Genomic DNA, 18,311 nt, shown 5'->3' with positions numbered 1-18,311 from the left:
GGTATGTAACATAAAATAATGTCAGGAGCAGGTACTAATGTACGTTTGTACTATTTAGCATGTCATTGGTCGGTAACAACAGCAACTTAAATTTAAATCTATTAAATACATTCTACCGTGTCTCAATCCTTTGCCCACAAAAGCGGCTATAACTTTTTTTTCTATTCGAAACAGTAAGAGTACCACCTTTCTGAAATCTTTATTAAATGAACAATTTTTTTATGTAATGTAAAGTTATAGCTCAGTGCATTTTTTTCACCAGAGATAGTCAAAGTTAGGGAAGAAAATATCAAAAAGTTAAAAATCCGAAAATAGTCATAATTTTATGATGCTTCCTTAATATATTTTAACTACATTGCATTTGAGTATGGAGAAGCAACTATCTGGAAGTATTTTACATAAAAAATTTACTAAGTATAGCCTGGTTTGTAGATGCAGTTAAAGAAAATACATGAAAAGGCACGATTTTTTTTTAATTCAAAAAATGTAAATATTTCAAAAGCGGTAACACTTACCTTAAAATTTTTTGTTTATCAGAGAGCTCACCCCCCGCCTACCTTCCCCTAAAGTTTGGCAGGTTACTTCTGGGACACCCTGTATGTAACTAGGTCTACCCCTCCGGCTGAACTATTATTTTTAGAATGTATGTTCTTGTGTAGCTCGTCAAAGGTAATAGCTAGGGCGTGGGCGGGAGTTTGTTCTTTATCAATTGGTAAATGGGAGTTGTGAGAGGGAACTTGGCTTTTGAGTAGGGCTAAGAAGTTCTTGTAGTTGTCACTAGACCACTGCGAATTGTTTGTGTTTTTAAAGTCGCCTCTTAGTGCTTTAACGAATTTCCATGCACTTCTAGTTGAGGGAGGATCTTTCAGTTCGTCTATCTTACTTTCAAAGCTTTTCTGTTTTGCTATTTTAACTTTGTCTTACCACTCTGCTTTGAGCTTGATCAGTTTTTCAAAATTTTCAGGTGATGGTACAGCTTTGCACTTTTTAGACGCAATTTTAAGAAAGCGGAAGGCCTTGTCAAAAGTCTCATCCCACCAAGCTTTTGGGGATCTGTTGGCACTGAGCGTATATGTGGCAGCCTCAATTTCCGTTCGGAACTGATTATGTATGTCATTAAAGTTAGGATCGAAATTGGTTAGTTGTAGATTGGCAAATAGCTTTTTTGGGATAGGAACCTGCGTCCCTGATGCATGACCGCAGTGGACTCAATGAGAATGGGGAAATGGTGACTTCCTCCTAGCCTGATTGGGTCGACCTTCCAGACAAATTGAATGTTACTATTTGTAAATGACAAGTCAAGCACTGACCCATTAGAAGCCAGCATGTCATTTGTGAATGTCGACGAACCGTCATTTAAATGCCAGAAATTATGTTTAAAATAATTTTATGTAGGTTGTTTCCTCGACAAGATTGAATGTGATCCCCCCACGCTCTCGCCCTAGCATTGAAATCTCCCAGAATAAGGACATTGCTAAACTGCTCAAGATATGTAAGGAGTCTCTGAATTTCGCTCTTAAAGTCATTTATTGGAACTGTAAGTGGAAAGTAAACTGCACAGATAATTAAGTTAGGATTGAGGAAATTTAATTTTTGAAATGTAATTTGTTTTTTAAGGACTATGGCGACGCCGCCATATCCATCTTCTCGGTTTTTTTCTATAATATTGTAGTTGATAATGTTTCTGTGTTGTTGCTCATTGGAGGTGAATATTTCACTGAGACATGCAATGTCACAGTTATAATGATTTAAATAGTATTCAAAGTTGGTAATGTTAACTTTTAGTGATTGACAGTTATATTGGCAGATTTTCATATGGTATATTTGAGGGGGATGTCTGTACCCATACTGATCATATCAACCTCGTTTTGTATCGAATTACGCTCAAATTGTTGCTTTAGGGCTGTAACCTTCCCTAGGACTCCTTGCATGTGCTCATTGGCGCATGCACTGTTAATTAACTTGAACAATTCTGACAAGAGTTTTTCCATTTCAGTTACCCTTCCATTCAAGTATTCTGGCTTTTCTAGCACAGAATCTCTGGGTGGTCTTACCCTACTTTCCCTAGTGGCTGGCTGCATTGGAACTGCTTTGTACTTTCTGGAACTGCGGCTGCGTGCCATAGAGCTATACTTGTGCCTAGTAAGTTTTTTGTTAACGTTAGTGTCTCTATTTTGGATATTTTCGTTTTCAGACGCGAGTGGCGGAAAGTCTGAATCCTCTACTTAAAGAAGTTCGAAACGATTTTCAACGGTTCTAATATGGTTAATGGTGCGCTCCTTTTCCCAAGCCGCGCAAGTGAGCTTATCTGTGGAGACATGGTCTGAACTGCCGCATAAAATAAATTTTTTTTTTGCAAGAATTTTCGTCACATGTGGTGAGACCACACTTGATGCAACGTTTCTTAGATTTGCAGGCATATTGTGTATGACCTTTGATTTTGTCAAAAAGAGTTCAACCGCTAGTGATTCTTTCGTTATTCATGTCACCACATTGTGACGAGTCAACTAATACAAGATATACACCAGAAAAGTTTGCTGGGTACAGTGTCGTGTCATTATTAGCATTTGTGCTAACGCTGTTCGCCACCACTGTGTCTACTTGCGGTCCGTTAGTCAAATCCATTAGCGGGCTATCGGTATTCATACCTGTCCCGTTATCTAGTTGTACATCTACACACGTTTCACTTATTTCGCTAGACTTTGCGACCCTAACCTCACTGATTACACCTGAGTCAAAATTGAGTTTACACAGCTCTTGGGATTTCAAATTTTTTTTAATTAAATGGGATTCCGCACTCTTTCTAAGCCGTTCGCCCGTGGCCAAATTGGCACCCGCAAAGGCTTCGAACTCGTCAGCCGATGACGCCCTCGATGACGGGGACGCCATAGGTGTTTTTTGCTGCCGTACGCGGCAGGCTTACTTTTAATTAAAACCAACGCATAGGAATAGTTCACCAAAAAATGTCACAACTTATAATTTAATTTGCAAAACCACTCACCTGCTTTCCTTATCACGACAGGGAAGGTGTTCTTTTAAATCCAAAGTTGACCAAGAGGCGGTCTCAAACGGAGAAACAAACGAGCAAATAAAATTTGCTATAGTATTGCTTTTATGCTCACTTCAACAAGAAAAAAAATTTTTAGGTACAGCACATTCAAATGTGCAAGTGCGCAGAAAAAAGTTGATCCTCAAAATAACTATATGTTTGCGCCAAAACACGTCCACAGTCACTCGCTGATCAAAAGGGGAAAAAAGTTTAAGTGCATTCGAAAAGATTTTCTCCGTTCAAGTTTTTTCGCGGAATAAAAGAAATTGCATTCTCCAATCTCAAACGTTAGAGAACGATTCGAAAAACTATCGAGAATCATAGGGATCTCAACAAAAATGGGACATAGTTCTCGACTCGAGAAAATATTAATTCTCTACTCGAATTCTAATGTTGATCTCTAATGGGATTCGAATGTGAAAATCAAACTGTTTTGTTTTTGCTTTGTTAAATAAAATGCTTTGTTTGCGAAATGTGTATTAAATGTATTAACAATAAAATAATAATGAATTATTTGAACTTAAAAATAATTTATAATTCATTCATTTGGAATATAGCTTATTTACATTTATTTGAATTTGCGTTGTTTCTCTAATCGTTCTCGAATGGAATTCTAATGTAGTTCTCTAACTTCGTCATCGACTCGAGAACGATTAGAGAATTGCCCTAGTTATCTAATGCAGAAATCCAAATTTCTCTAACGTTAGAGACTGTGTTTGCTGGGATGTTTTTGCCTTTCTGTCCTTGTCTAGCGAACGCATTTCATAATTTTTTCGTTTTGCGCAACCATTGATTTTCAAGGCAATCATCTGCCCTGACAAAGCTTCAATGGGCAGACAATGTGCCTTTTTTGCCTTACAAGAGTGCGACATTTGAAAGAAACGAACACAAAGTTTCTCTTACCTTTTGCCTTTGTTTTAGAATCAAACACGACAAGAGAAAGGGGCAATCAAAAGGCGATAAGAGTCTCGTCTGGAGGCATCTTTTTTGAAACTGCTTCTCTCTCAAAGGGGTTTTAAGATTTAGAAGCGTATTAGAAAGATGAACAACATACACTTAAGGGGGCCTATATTCTTAATTTATGAACTGGTATATTAAAAATTGCCACTGATTTCGAAATTGTCATTTTAGCACCAGCTAAAGATCTATCCGCGCACATCAGTCACGTCACAGTTCCACCGCGGTTCCGAACCGACCGTCACAGTTCAATCACAGTCAAAATAGCAGTTGTATTCACACATATCCGTCACAAATTTTTAGCTGCATTCAGTAATTTTTGCTAGCAAGAGGGTCCTGTGTAGTATACCTTGACAGCTTGTTATTTGTTATTCGTTATAGATAAACAGCCAGCGTCAAAAAATTCCACACACTGATCTATTTTATAAGATTTACAATGTTTTTCATGACAAATATTTTAGGGTAATTTTTAATAAAACTATAGTAGGATTCAATTTAACTTTTTTTCATTCCTTTAAAAAACGTCAACAAATAATAAATAGTATTCACCCTCGTTGCGAGAGTCGTGTCGAATGCAAGTCGTTTTTCCAAAGTCGAATCGTATCGAAAATTTCACGTCATTGCCTAAAATTTCCACTCGACTAGTGTATTAAAACGGAAAAACTTTTATTCTGCTGAGTGGCAGTGTATATATGTATATGTATATGCGTAGATTAAAATTCACTCAATCCTTAAAGTATCCGTACTCCTGTCGTCAGCGCCAATACTTTGAAAAATTTCCTCTCAGCATGTTCACGAAAAGTATCGTAAGCGAGATTATACCTTTAAGCAATAATATACGCAAATGAATAAATAATAATAATAGATTGGCGCTAACGTAAAATGTTAGTCATTCATATTCATAGTTTGTTAGTGTTTGGCCGAGCCTCTCCTCCGATGTGTTGCGTGCGCGTTGATGTTATCACCCAAAGGGTAGGGACCTACAATTGTACGCCGACTCCGAACGATGATTGTATTTTTTGAGAAGCTGTTTTTCATGGCAGAAATATACTCGGAAGTTTGCCATTGCCTGCAGAGGGGTGACCGCTATTAGGAAAAAGTTTTTTTATCTTGTTTTTGATGTTAGTCGGAACCTGGGCTTGATCCCAAGCCCCGCGGAATGGTAGTGCGCACTTTAAACCACTATACCACAGCGTCCGCAAAAAATTAATGGTCCTATTAAAAAGCTAACATTCCATTATGTTGTCATTTAAATCCAAGTAAATTATTACACTGTGTAATGGGGAATTAAACGAGACCTAAAAAATTTGCCCATTGTCGCTTACGACAAATCGAAAATAAGGTCCCATATGCACATATGTCACGGTGCGCCTGAATCGAGATTAAATGAAAGTTTGCTGGACATTGGACAATCTTGCAAATTTTAAAAGTGTATTGGTTTTAGTTTCTAAAGTTCAAAAATTAAAATCATACATACAGGGCTTGTCGAGAAAAGTGTCTTTGAAAATTTTCATTCCATTTTTTTTTAATTTTACACCCTGACGGAACAATTTAACCTATGCTCCAATACAAGTATATCTTCTTTTTCGAATCTCAAACAGAATCAAAACTTTCTTCGAAAAATTCCTATAAACATGTGTTAGAATAGTACAAAAACTCACACGTACATTAGAATACGGTAAATTTTTTACATTCTTTTCTTTTAGGAAATTCATAGAAACTTTACTCAGGTAAAGCTAACTTTTATTTTAATAGTTACATACTGTAGGGTAATTAAACTGTATAATTTTACATTTGTTTAAATTTTTGAAGTTAAATTTATTGTTCTATGAATTTGTTTATTGAAAAAGAAAATTTTTGATTATTAATAAATAAACTTTCAATGTTTAAACATTAAAATATTTTTACTTTAAAATAAACTTAAATACATGTAAATATACATATATCCTAAATTTTTGGCGATCAAAGTTTTTAAGAATTGAAATTCATTTTAAAAGAAGAAAAGCGCGAATTGTACTAATTTTTTTGGATTGAATTGAATAATTATTTTATGCGGTACGATGAATTAACAGCAACATCAATTGATAATTAAGAAGCATTGCGTTTTCTTGTCTCAACATAAGTCTTCAACTATCAACTAACCTTTTAATACATTCAGATTGAAGTGCGAATTGCTTCTGACGAAAATTCATCATCTTAGTCATTATCAAGTTTGAACGTGCTGGAACATTTACGTTTACGAATATATCAATTTTGTAAAGTATTCGCAAAGAAAGTACTAGTAACGAAACGGTAGAGAATTACCATTGGTAGCACTGCGTTAATATCCATAACGTTGGCAACCTTAGCTATCAAATCTGACAGCTCGGCCATTTTGACCGATTCCTGAAAGGAGAGCTGCAGCCTATTTTACCACGAAGGAATAAATCCGGAAAAATGTAGGACATCATTGGAGTTTACAACTCAGGTGTGGACAAAAAACCTAAATAAAGCACTTGAACCACAAGCGCGACTACTTATTCACCCGAAATGTCACAGCGAATAACAAAGCAGGCGATAGTTGAGGCACTGGGTAACGCGGGCATAAGCTTCTCCAAGTCGGCTAACCTAACCCAACTAAAGCGCCTCTACGCCGGACTCCACCAACTCGAAGAGCACGAGGATGACGCCTCTAACTCCGAAGAAGAGGATCCCGTATGGGTGGTATCCGCAGACGTGGATGATTTCGCCGGCTTTGGCGCCAGCGCGCTAACAGCCACCCTAACTAATGCCGAAAATGAGGGCACCACCCGGCCTGCCGCAGCCACTGCCGAAAAACTTCCCGTTGCCACCACAACCTCTGAGACCGGCCCCCAGATAGTGAACGTGCCGTTGCCGCCCCCAATAAATCTGTTGCCACCACCAATGCCGCCACCGCCGATATTATGAACGATGACGAACGTGCCGCTGACGCCGCCAGAAAAGCTATCGCCACCGCTAATGCCGCCATGAGGACTGCGGCCATAGTTAATGGAAATGCCGCTGCCGCCAATACCACTGGTCGACACCACGGCCCGAATGACCGCCACCGCCGCCATGCCCCATACGTTCGCCGCCGCCGTCGTAGGTCTACTGTCGTAACCGCCCAACCCATCCCAGCCGAGGGGATAACCACGACACCTTTAGAAAAGCAGATAGAAGAATTGCAAAAAGCAACTGCTGGAATTGAGACGCCAAGTGCAGGAGCTCGAAGACAGGTTCGCCAACATGCTCCACCCGCAAAGCAGAATTTTACGATATTGAACACGCGCTGCCTAAGTTCAGCTTAGAGGGCAGTGCCCAAACCATAGGGAATTTCTTAGCGGACTTTGAGGAGATTATGAGGACGGTCGAAGCCGATGATCGCTTCAGGCTTTTAAGCCTACGTCGCTCGCTCGAGGGCACCGCCAAACTTTTCCTGTCCACTACCTCGGCGCTAAGCTACGAAACGCTAAAGGAGGCCCTCATGGAGGAATTCGCCATCCCAACTAGCAGACATGACATCTATCGGATGCTGGGAGGAAAGCGGTGGGACAGACGACGGGAGACCTTTCACTTTTACATCCTGTCTATGCAGGCGCTGGCAAAACGGGGCAATGCCGATGGCGCTATGCTTCAACTGCAGTCAACGTGGGCACATAAAGCCAAAATGCCCGTACGACCTACGCCCCAATGGATCTTGCTTCCGCTGCTGGAAGATGGGGCATGACCACCGTTCCTGCCCCAACCCGAAAAAGAGCCTGAAGTCGCTGCCCGACCAACCAGTAAATGCCGTATATTACGAAGACGTCGTGGGACTCGATAATTTAGACTTAGTAAGTATTGCTTTGATATTGACCCGGTGGGAAGTGCAGTGTTTAACAGTTTCGTTTCTCTTTTTGATACCGGCAGTCCAACTAGTTTCGTGAAGAAATCCTGCGTCCCCAAATGCCTCAATACATTTAATAAGCCGGAGCGTAGTTACGTTGGGGTTGGAGGCAAAAGAATTAACGTAGTAGGCGTTGTCGACTGCACCATCAACTACAGATATCAATTAAATAAAATTAAGCTTAATATTTTACGTGACAATGAAATGTACACTCCCCTAAGCTTGGGCCGCGATTTTCTAAAAACGTATAAAATACGTTTAACAAAAGTGAAATTTAAATATTCAATAAATGAATTAAAATCGGTTAGAAAATCAAAAAAACTTTGCACTTCTCTGCCGGGTGAATTGGTTAATGTTATCAACGGGTTCAGCCTTTCCAGAGACCATGGGGGACGCGCCTGCCGTGAAGACGTTAACTCAGTAGCACCAGATATTTTTAACTCTGAATTAGGTATTGATGAAGTTGATGTAGATGTTGGCCGTCCAGGACCAGATATTCTTAACCGTTTTAATGAAGACGCTGATTTAGATATTGCCAGCCGTGAAGATGTTAGTTCAGCAGCGCTAGATATTTTTAATTCAGAATTAGGTATTGATGAAGTCAATGTAGATGTTGGCCGTTCAGGACCAGATATTTTTAACCGTTGTAATGAAGAAGCTGATGTAGATATTGCCTGCCGTGAAGACGTTAACCTAGTAGCACCAAATATTCTTAATTATGAATTAGGTATTGATGAAGTTCATGTAAATATTGGCCGTCCGTTGGGGTAAGCCTGCCGCGACAGTCCTACCTCAGAAGTGCCAGATATTTTTAACATAGAGGTCGGTAGTGGAGATACCGACATAGATATAGATCTTACGTTAGGGTCAGCCTGTCGAGAGCAATTAAAGTCCGTAGTGTACGAATCGTATATCAGTTCCAACGTAGAGATAGAGCCGTACGAATACAAAATAAATATCCACCTAACTTCAGACGTGCCTTTCTACTGTGCTCTTCGTCGGCTCTCTTTTGCTGAACGCACAGCCATGCAAGATATTGTAAAGGACCTAGAGACGAGAGATATTATCCGCCCTAGTAACTCGCCGTATGCATCCGCGATAGTCCTAGTAAAGAAAAGAAATGGGCAGCTGCGCCTTTGTGTCGACTACCGAGGCTTAAATAAAATCACTGTCTGCGACAACTACCCACTACCGCTCATAGACGATTGCGTAGAATACCTGGAAGGTAAACAACTATTTTGCGTGCTAGATTTGAAGAACGGTTTTCAACAGGTTGGAGTTTCGCCAGATTCTATTAAATATACCTCCTTTGTTACCCCGGGCGGACAGTATGAGTTCCTCAAAATGCCGTTTGGGCTTAAAAAACGCTCCGGCCGTGTTCCAAAGGTTCATCAATAATATTTTTTGTGATCTCATCGAAGGTAGGAAAATCATAATATATATGGACGATATTATAGTAGCGACAGTTGACTTTGCGGAACACAGAGATCTCTTGCGAACGGTATTTAACCGCATAAGACGAAGAGGCTTGACGCTAAATCTGTCAAAGTGTAAGTTCGGTTACAGTAAAATAAAATATCTGGGTTACTCGGTATCAGCCGCTGGAATCACGTTAAGCGAGTCACATACCAATGACATCAAGAAGTACCCAATGCCGATCAGCTATAAAGAGCTACAGTCCTGCTATTTTCGTACTTCAGACGTTTTGTACCTTCGTTCTCCAGAATCGCTAGGCCCTTGCTGAACTTATTGAAAAAGGGCACGCCCTTTTTATTTGACCACGATTGCATAGAATCATTCCAGAGGTTAAAGTCGGAACTGTCGAGGGCCCCGGGGCTGTCAATCTACAACCCACTGAGAGAGACCGAGTTACACTGCGACGACAGCGCAACGGGTTTCGGGGCCATCCTACTGCAAAGACAAGACGATAAGAAAATGCACCCGGTGGCATATTTTTCCAAGACCACTTCAGCCGCCGAAGCGAAATACCACAGCTTCGAGTTAGAGACGTTCGCGATAGTGTATGCCCTACGACGATTCCGGCCGTATTTAGAAGGGATCCCCTTTCAGATAGTAACTGACTGTAACTCCCTTGCCCTGATTCTCGAAAGAAAACAAATTAATGCTAGGATAACCAGGTGGGCTTTGGAGCTAGAGAATTATAATTATAAAGTTGTACACCGCAGAGGCACTGCCATGAGACATGTAGACACCCTGAGCCGCTGTGTTATGGCGGTGGATTATGACACGGTCGACGTAGAATTTCGGGTACAGGTAGCTCAAGAACGAGACGAAAATCTAAGATATTCGTGAGAAATTGTTGACGGGGAAGGTAAAAGACTTTGACTTGCAGGACGGCCTCGTATGTAGGCTACGGGAGGACGGTAGTAGGCGAGTCTGTGTTCCAGGCGAAATGGAGGACAACATCTAGAAGTACATCTAGTATAGTAGTAGTTGACGCTTTCACGAAGTTTGTAGAAATATATCCAACTAATTCGACCAGCACCCGAGAGGTCACCGCCGCCTTAGATAAGTACTTCAACTACTATGATGCCGATGATGTGAATAGCCAAATTTCTGAAGAGAGAAGAGAATCCAAGCGCTCTTGTAAAAAAATTCACACAGCTAATCGGTAGTAATAAGTTTCATATTATCCCACTATCTAAGGGAAATATTCGCGAAACTAAAGTACAAATTTATTCCGAACAGGATTTTCGAACAGTGTCCAAATACCTGAATGACACAAACACAAAATTTTATACATACCAACTTAAAAGTGCAAAAGGTCTACAAATTGTAATTAAAGGTATCGAACCAAGCGTTGAAGCTGTGGAAGTTTTGGAAGCACTTAAAGAACTAGGTTTCAATCCAAAAGCTGCTGTGAATATTTTTAATAGGAACAAAATCCCTCAACCTATGTTTAAAGTTGAGCTCGAGCCTGAAAACAAACCTCTGGGCAAAAACGATGTGCATCCAATTTATAAATTACAATATCTGCTGTATCGTAGGATAACTGTGGAAGAACCGCATGAGAGAAATGGCCCTGTACAATGCACCAACTGCCAGGAGTATGGTCATACTAGGTCTTACTGCACGCTTCGCTCAGTGTGCGTAGCTTGTGGAGAGCTACATGTCTCTGCCACTTGCACATCAAACAAAGAAGACCCGCGTGCAAAAAAATGTGGTAACTGCGGTGGAAATCACACAGCAAACTACAGAGGCTGTCCAGTCTATAAGGAGTTAAAAAACCGGATCAACCAACGCATGGCTTCCATACGTACTCATAATGTACCGAATGCCTTTGTACCCTCCCAAACGAATCCTGACGTCTTCTTCGCCAAAAGAGCCACGTCGCCAACAGTTCTATCAAACACCGTCAATGGCGTCTCGTTTGCAAGTGCCTTAAAATCAGGCTTAGAAAACCGTGCCCCTACAAAAACTGCACCTCAAGTTGCGCCGCAAGAACAGCATCCCCATGCACAATATGGTAAACAATCCAATATCGAAGCTATGATAGCGTCGATGCAACAAAGCATGATGAATTTCATGACTTTCATGCAAAACACAATGCAAGAACTCATGCGAAATCAAAATACGCTGCTCAACCTGCTTGCTACTCAGCAAACAAGATAATGACCTTACTTAAAATAGCCCTCTGGAATGCAAATGGCATTCCTCGCCACGAACTAGAGCTGTCAAAATTTCTTAAGGACAAGGAAATTGACATAATGCTCCTTGCTGAAACACACCTAACTAATAGATATAATTTTGACATTTCGGGATATACCTTTTATTGCACGAATCATCCAGATGGAAAGGCGCATGGCGGAACTGGTATTTTAGTCAGAAACCGGATTAAACACCATCATTTGACTGGAATTGCCGAGAATTATCTGCAAGCAACATCAATATGCGTACAAACAAAGCAAGGTGATATTACGCTGTCCGCGGTTTATTGTCCCCCACGTTTCACGATAACAGAAAAACAGTTTATGGATTTCTTCAGTTCGCTGGGAGAGCGCTTCCTTGCTGCAGGTGATTATAATGCGAAGCACCCTCACTGGGGCTCACGCTTGTCCAACCCTAAAGGCAAGCAATTATATAACGCGCTTATATGTATAAGAAACAAACTCGATTACGCTTCTCCTGGAAAGCCTACATATTGGCCGGCAGACCCGCCAAAGTTTCCAGATTTGATTGACTTTGCGGTGACAAGGAAAATTCCTCGCGGCCTTATTAGTACAGAATCAGTTGCAGATCTCTCATCAGACCACTCACCTGTACTTTTCACCTTGTCAGCCGCAAGAAAAAGAGTCACCCTATATGCTCACGACAAGGGCTACAAATTGGTTAAAGTATACAAAATATATCAGTGCGCATATAGACCTCGATCCAAATTTAGATACGCCGACCGATATTGAAAACTCCATAGCCGCTCTTGAATCTACACTTAGAGCAGCCGCTAGCATTTCCACACCCCAGAAAGGTTATGTGCAAAATAAAAAATATAATTTAACCAATAGGAAAATTGAAATGCTTGTCTTGGAAAAACGACGCCTACGACGGATATGGCAGACTCATAGATCACCAGCATCAAAACAACTGCTCAAGGCGGCCACACATGCACTGACGAGAGCCCTCAAGAACGAGGAACAGTACGCACAGTACCGGTACATCCAAAAGCTCTCACCGACTAGCACAAAGCACTCGTTATGGAAAGCACACCACAAGCTAAATGCGCCAATAGAGACTGAAATGCCAGTACGGGACCACAATGGCAAATGGGCTCGGAGTGACGCAGAAAAAGCAAACACCTTTGCTTCTCATCTAAAAAATGTTTTTAGGCCAAACCCCGCAACTAATAATTTTCAACTTCCACCCGTACCCAATGTGTCAAAATTTGAGCCGCTGAAATTTGTACCTGAAGAAATTTCAAAAGTAATTAAGGATCAACTGCAACCAAATAAGGCCCCAGGGCACGACTTAATAACCCCAAAAATGATTATTGAGCTACCAAATTGTACTTTGCATCTGTATGCTATTTAACGCAATCACTAAACATTGTCATTTCCCTCACCAATGGAAAAGTCGACTATTGTGATGATACCACAGCCCGGAAATGACAAAACGCAGCCATCTTCATATAGGCCCATCAGCCTGCTACCGTGTATGTCGAAATTATTCGAAAAAATTCTTATGCTGCGCATCTCCCCACATCTGCAAGCCCGCAATATAAAACCACTTCACCAATTTGGCTTCAGGGAAAAACATGGAACAATCGAGCAGGTAAAAGGCACAACAACCGAAATCCGAACAGCGTTTGAAAAGAGGGAATATTGCGCTGCAATATTTCTTGACGTCGCCCAGGCATTTGACCGCGTCTGGCTAGATGGTCTTATGTATAAAATACATATGCTACTCCCACAAAGCACACACAAACTGCTTAAGTCATACCTTTATAATCGAAAGTTTGCAGTTCGATGTAACACCACCATTTCTGAAGCCCATGCAATCGAAGCTGGAGTGCCACAAGGCAGTGTCCTTGGCCCGATGTTGTATGTCTTATACACCGCGGATATTCCTACAAACGACCGCCTGATAATGTCCACTTTTGCCGATGACACTGCCATAATCAGTCGCTCCAAGTGTCCTCTACAAGCAACTGTGCTCCTAGGCAATCATATGGAAGCTGTTGCCAATTGGCTCGCAAACTGGCGAATAAAGGTTAACGAGCCAAAATGTAAGCAAGTTACATTTACACTGAATAAGAGTAACTGTCCGCTCTTGACTTTAAACAACGTACAAATACCACAAAGCAATCATGTCACTTACGTAGGGGTTCACCTGGACAGGCGACTTACTGGGCGAAACCACATAGTGGCTAAAAGGACTCATCTCAAGCTGAAGGCTAATTCTCTCCACTGGCTTATTAACTCTCGCTCACCCCTGAGTCTGGAGTATAAAGTGCTTATTTGCAATACAGTTTTAAAACCGATATGGAGCTATGGATGTGAGTTATGGGGAAACGCGAGCAGCAGCAACATCGAAATCCTTCATCGTGCGCAATCTAAAATCCTTCGAACAATCACCGGAGCACCTTGGTATATGCGAAATGAGAACATTCACCGCGACTTGAGAATACCAGAAGTACGAACCGAAATAGAACAACGGAAGACGAAATATGTATCGAAGCTTTTATCACACCCAAATCATTTAGCAAGACCTTTATTGCATGTCAACAGGACCTCAAGACTACGTAGGAATGACTTACCAGCCCAGTCGTAATCTTTTCTTAGGGCCAGTTAAGAAAATACTCATCCCAACTAGGGGATGTAAATTAATTGAATAGATTAAGATTCGAAAACCTATTGTTAGGCTCTTAGGCAGGGCAGATTCAATAAATAAATAAAAATTAAAAAAAAAAAAAAACTACTATAGCCGACCGAGGAGAATCATTTCAGACCGCGGCACATGTTTCACTTCCCAGGAATTCAGAGAATTCCTTCTTAAACGTAATATAGCCCACATAAAGGTAGCGATGGCGTCCCCTCAGGCAAACGGACAGGTGGAAAGAGTTAATAGGGTAATCAAAGCCATGTTAGGAAAGCTTACCGACCCTATCGATCACGCCGACTGGTCGAACCGGCTTGCACAAGTAGAATACGCGATTAACAACTCCAACCATAGCACTGCCAAGAAATCCCCCAGTATGCTTCTCTTTGGAGTCGAGCAGAGAGGGGAGTTCATAGACGAATTTTCAGAATATTTTGCAGAAAGGTTTAATTCGAACGGCACCCGCGATCTAGACAAAACCAGGGCTGAAGCCAATGAAGCCATCCAAAATGCTCAAGAGTATAGCCAAAATTACTTCTCGAAGCACGGCAAAGATCCTAAAAGGTACGAAGTCAGCGAGTTTGTCGTTATAAGGAACGTTGATATGACGATAGGGAAGAATAAGAAGTTTGCTCCGAAATATAAGGGGCCCTACGTTGTTTTCAAAGCCCTCGGGAACGCCGTACGTAATACGGGACGTAGAAAATTGCCAGCTCACGCAGCTTCCGTATGATGGGGTAGTTGAGGCAAATAGAATGCGGAGATGGTCGGCTCGTAAGGAGGCTGAACCCATTGACTAGAAAAGCAATACTTATGTGTAGCATTAAGTCGTAGATTTTATGGACATATGTTATGTGACTAAGGCATTTGTAACTCCGATCGGGGGCGATCGATAGTCAGGTTGGCCGAGCTGTAAAGTATTCGCAAAGAAAGTACTAGTGGCAACTACTCTGCCAAATGCAACCCTACGAAACGGTAGAGAATTACCAGTGATAGCACTGCTTTAATATCCATAACGTTGGCAACCTTGGCTATCGAATCTGACAGCTCGGCCATTTTGACCGATTCCTGAAAGGAGAGCTGCAGCCTATTTTACCACGAAGGAATATATCCGGAAAAATAAAGGACACTATTGGAGTTTACAATTTATATGTTTTTCAACAAGGAACCTAACTCCTTAAACACTAATCCAAACTCTTCAAGGTCAAAAATTCTTAATCTCGAGGGAAATTGTAAGTATCATCACCACATTTTATGCATAGGCGATTAGAACATCGAAACTTTTTCTTCGAGAGCAACCTTGATAAGAAATTGGGAATCTATTTCTGATTATTTTCAAGCATCATCGACCAAATTAATTAATTTTCTGCATTTACCATAAATATAAAAGATTTAAAAAAAAATCGTGTCTTAAGTCTTTCGTTTATTCATTCAGCTTTTATGAATATTTATAAATTAGGCACTCCGCACATTAAGCTCCTGATCATAGTAGTGTAATCGTTTCGGTATACTAAAGTATACACCTTTTATGCCGAACACATGTATTTCAATGAAGCTCTGTACATTACGATTCAAAATCATGTTTTCGCCTGATCATAAAAGCTTCATGAATCGAAGCGCCCAACATTGTAAGGCGCTTGCAGTTTTGAAATCATCATTTGTTTACTTTTTTGTGTTGGAATTAAAATTTATTTGTCAATTCAATAGAAAATAATTGAAAATGAATGATTTCGTTCTAAAATTTGTGCAAATTGTATTAAACCACAAGCGTTTATGCAATATTTCGGAGCAGAAATATTTGCGGAAGTGCGTAGTTGCGAAAGAACGGCCAGAAAATTTGTTATGTGTAGAAAGTGTTTATTAGCTGGTGACTTATGCACGGCGTGCAAGTATACAGAACTCGAGTCGTCATGCATTCGCTTCGGCATGACGAAACGATTACTCTACTTTGATTAGGAGCGTAATGTGCCGAGCAAAGTAAACAACGTAATAATTTTCCAAATGAAAGTAACTTGAGTGCGAATTTATCAATATCTATTAAATTGCCTAGTTTTTGGGAAGATTGTCCGGAAGCATGGATTCTCCTTGTGGAAGGACAATTCGAAATTAACAATATACATGATGATAATATCAAATTTTAAAATGTTTTAGTTCTTCAAAGAGAGTCAATTTCTAACATTATTGATGTTATCAATCCGCCTCCTTTGATTAACAAATATGAAACAATTAAGAAAGATTTATGTGAAAGATTTTCTCTTAGCGAAAAGAAGAGGTTAGAACAATTATTTTCAAATGCCGAACTAGGTGATCGTTCACCATCAGAACTTTATAGACATATGAAATCTTTAGTAGGTCCCAAATCCATAGTCAGAAAAGAACTTTTATATAAATTATTGAGTAGGAAGTTACTGTGATGACTGTATGTGTACGATTGCGACTTTCATCTCTAGGCGATTAATTTGAATAACGCTTAGTCTTGAACACGTTCTGTTTCAGCCATTATTAATAAAGATCTGGTCTTGTAAGCATCAGTTGGCACTAACGCTTTTTATTGAACCTACAACAACATGGTGTAGCCGGTAGTTTAATTCCAAGTACCCCTTTTGAGCATCGTTGGTTCGGGCATTAATATAGACTCCTGCCGAAAACCAGTGCAACAAGAGCGTGTATTGAAACCCAGGAGGGCTAAGCAATAAAAGCAAAGCGAGTTCCAAAAATCTGCTCGAACACGTGTTTGATGGAAAGTCGCAAGACAAAAAAAACAACAGGTGAAGACACGTGGAGTTACTGTTCCGACTATGATTCAAGAGAAGAAAAACCTGAAATAATGGAAACTTCGATGAAGACACCACCACCATTGACATTCGATGGCAACACAAAGGACAAATGGAAGAAATGGAAGCAGAAGCTCGACCTTAACATGAAAGCCCCGGGGCTGGACAAAAAAGAGGAAGACCGCACGTAATCGGGGAAGAGGCACTCGAAAAATATAACACCTTTGGACTAAGTGAGGCGGATGACAAGAAACTGAATGCAGTGATTAAAGCATTTGAGGATTTCTGCTCCCCGAAAGCAAACGAGTGGCGCAACAAAGTGGTGAACATTTTACAAATTACTCAACAGACTTAAAAACGCTAAGTGCGTACGTACCGGAATGACTCGGGTTTTACCCGATCAAGGGCTGTGTTTTCGGCGATCTAACCGGGTTTAGGTCGCCGAAGTATCTCAGAAGTTGTTCGTCCATAGGTCTACATTTGCTAAGCATTCTTCTGCTCAGGGCTGGATCGAGTCAAACCCAGGGCCAGAAACCTACACCTGCTGTGTATGCCAAAGACGACTACACCACAACTCCACCTCAGTCAAGTGAAATGCTTGAGACGGGTGGAGTCACCTCAGAGTCTACTCAGGACTGCGGACGTATCGCCAGTGGACCACATCATTTGTGGCCCCCTGCTGCTCAAACAGAGAAGCCTCCACGGCTACCTCCAGTCCACCTGAGCAGCTCAACACAAACACCACAACACAATAGATCACTCCACAACCGCGACAGACCACACAACAGACACAACCACACCTGCACCCACACGCCGCCTTCAACAACTCTTGGTTCCTCCTACAATCTGCACGGTATGTCAGACCAGGATATTCCGTAACGTGACATCAGTCAAGTACAACACCTGCACTACGCGAGATTGGACGAGGAACTTCGAGGGCCCGTGTTGCGCCGCTCGGTCGCAAACTTTTTAATATTTACATTAACGACATAAATATGGCACTCAAGCACTGTAAGTTAAAACTGTTCGCTGCTGATACACTGTTAACGATCAGTGACAGAAACTTACAGACTGCGATGACTAAAATGCAAGAAGACTTGGATTCTTTGTACAAATGTTTGTGTTTAAATAAACTTAAGTTGAATGTAAAAAAGACACAGTTCATGATCCTCACTAGAGCAGTTAATCTTGGAACCACCAGTTACAATTTAAAAATCAAAGAGGAAGAAATTGAGGAAGTTAAACTCATTAAGTACCTGGGTATATATATAGATAATAAACTTAAATTTGATGAGCATGTTGAGCATACAGT

The 18,311-nt window shown here is 40.8% G+C and overlaps 1 protein-coding gene across 3 annotated transcripts in view; it reads left to right on the top strand.

The window, feature by feature from the left end:
* Nucleotides 1-949: 949 nt before the first annotated feature.
* Nucleotides 950-18,311, top strand: part of LOC118745543 (transcriptional activator protein Pur-beta-A-like) — a 180,909-nt gene continuing 163,547 nt past the window's right edge. The window contains exons 1-2 of one of the 3 annotated variants that reach the window (XM_036478994.1): nt 950-1,108; nt 1,396-1,492. The gene's annotated coding sequence lies outside the window, so the exon portion shown is untranslated. Of the gene's footprint in view, nt 1,109-1,395; nt 1,538-6,023; nt 7,840-18,311 lie in introns of those variants that run through there. The other 2 variants (XM_036478993.1, XM_036478995.1) reach the window with 2 other exon arrangements.

The sequence above is a fragment of the Rhagoletis pomonella genome, unplaced genomic scaffold (genome assembly GCF_013731165.1).
Source record: "Rhagoletis pomonella isolate Grant_MI unplaced genomic scaffold, Rhpom_1.0 Rhpom_scaffold_00009, whole genome shotgun sequence".
In the NCBI taxonomy this organism is placed as follows: Eukaryota; Metazoa; Arthropoda; class Insecta; order Diptera; family Tephritidae; genus Rhagoletis; species Rhagoletis pomonella.
The sequence above is the reverse complement of the archived record's forward strand: the minus strand, read 5'-3'. Positions and strand labels throughout refer to the sequence as shown.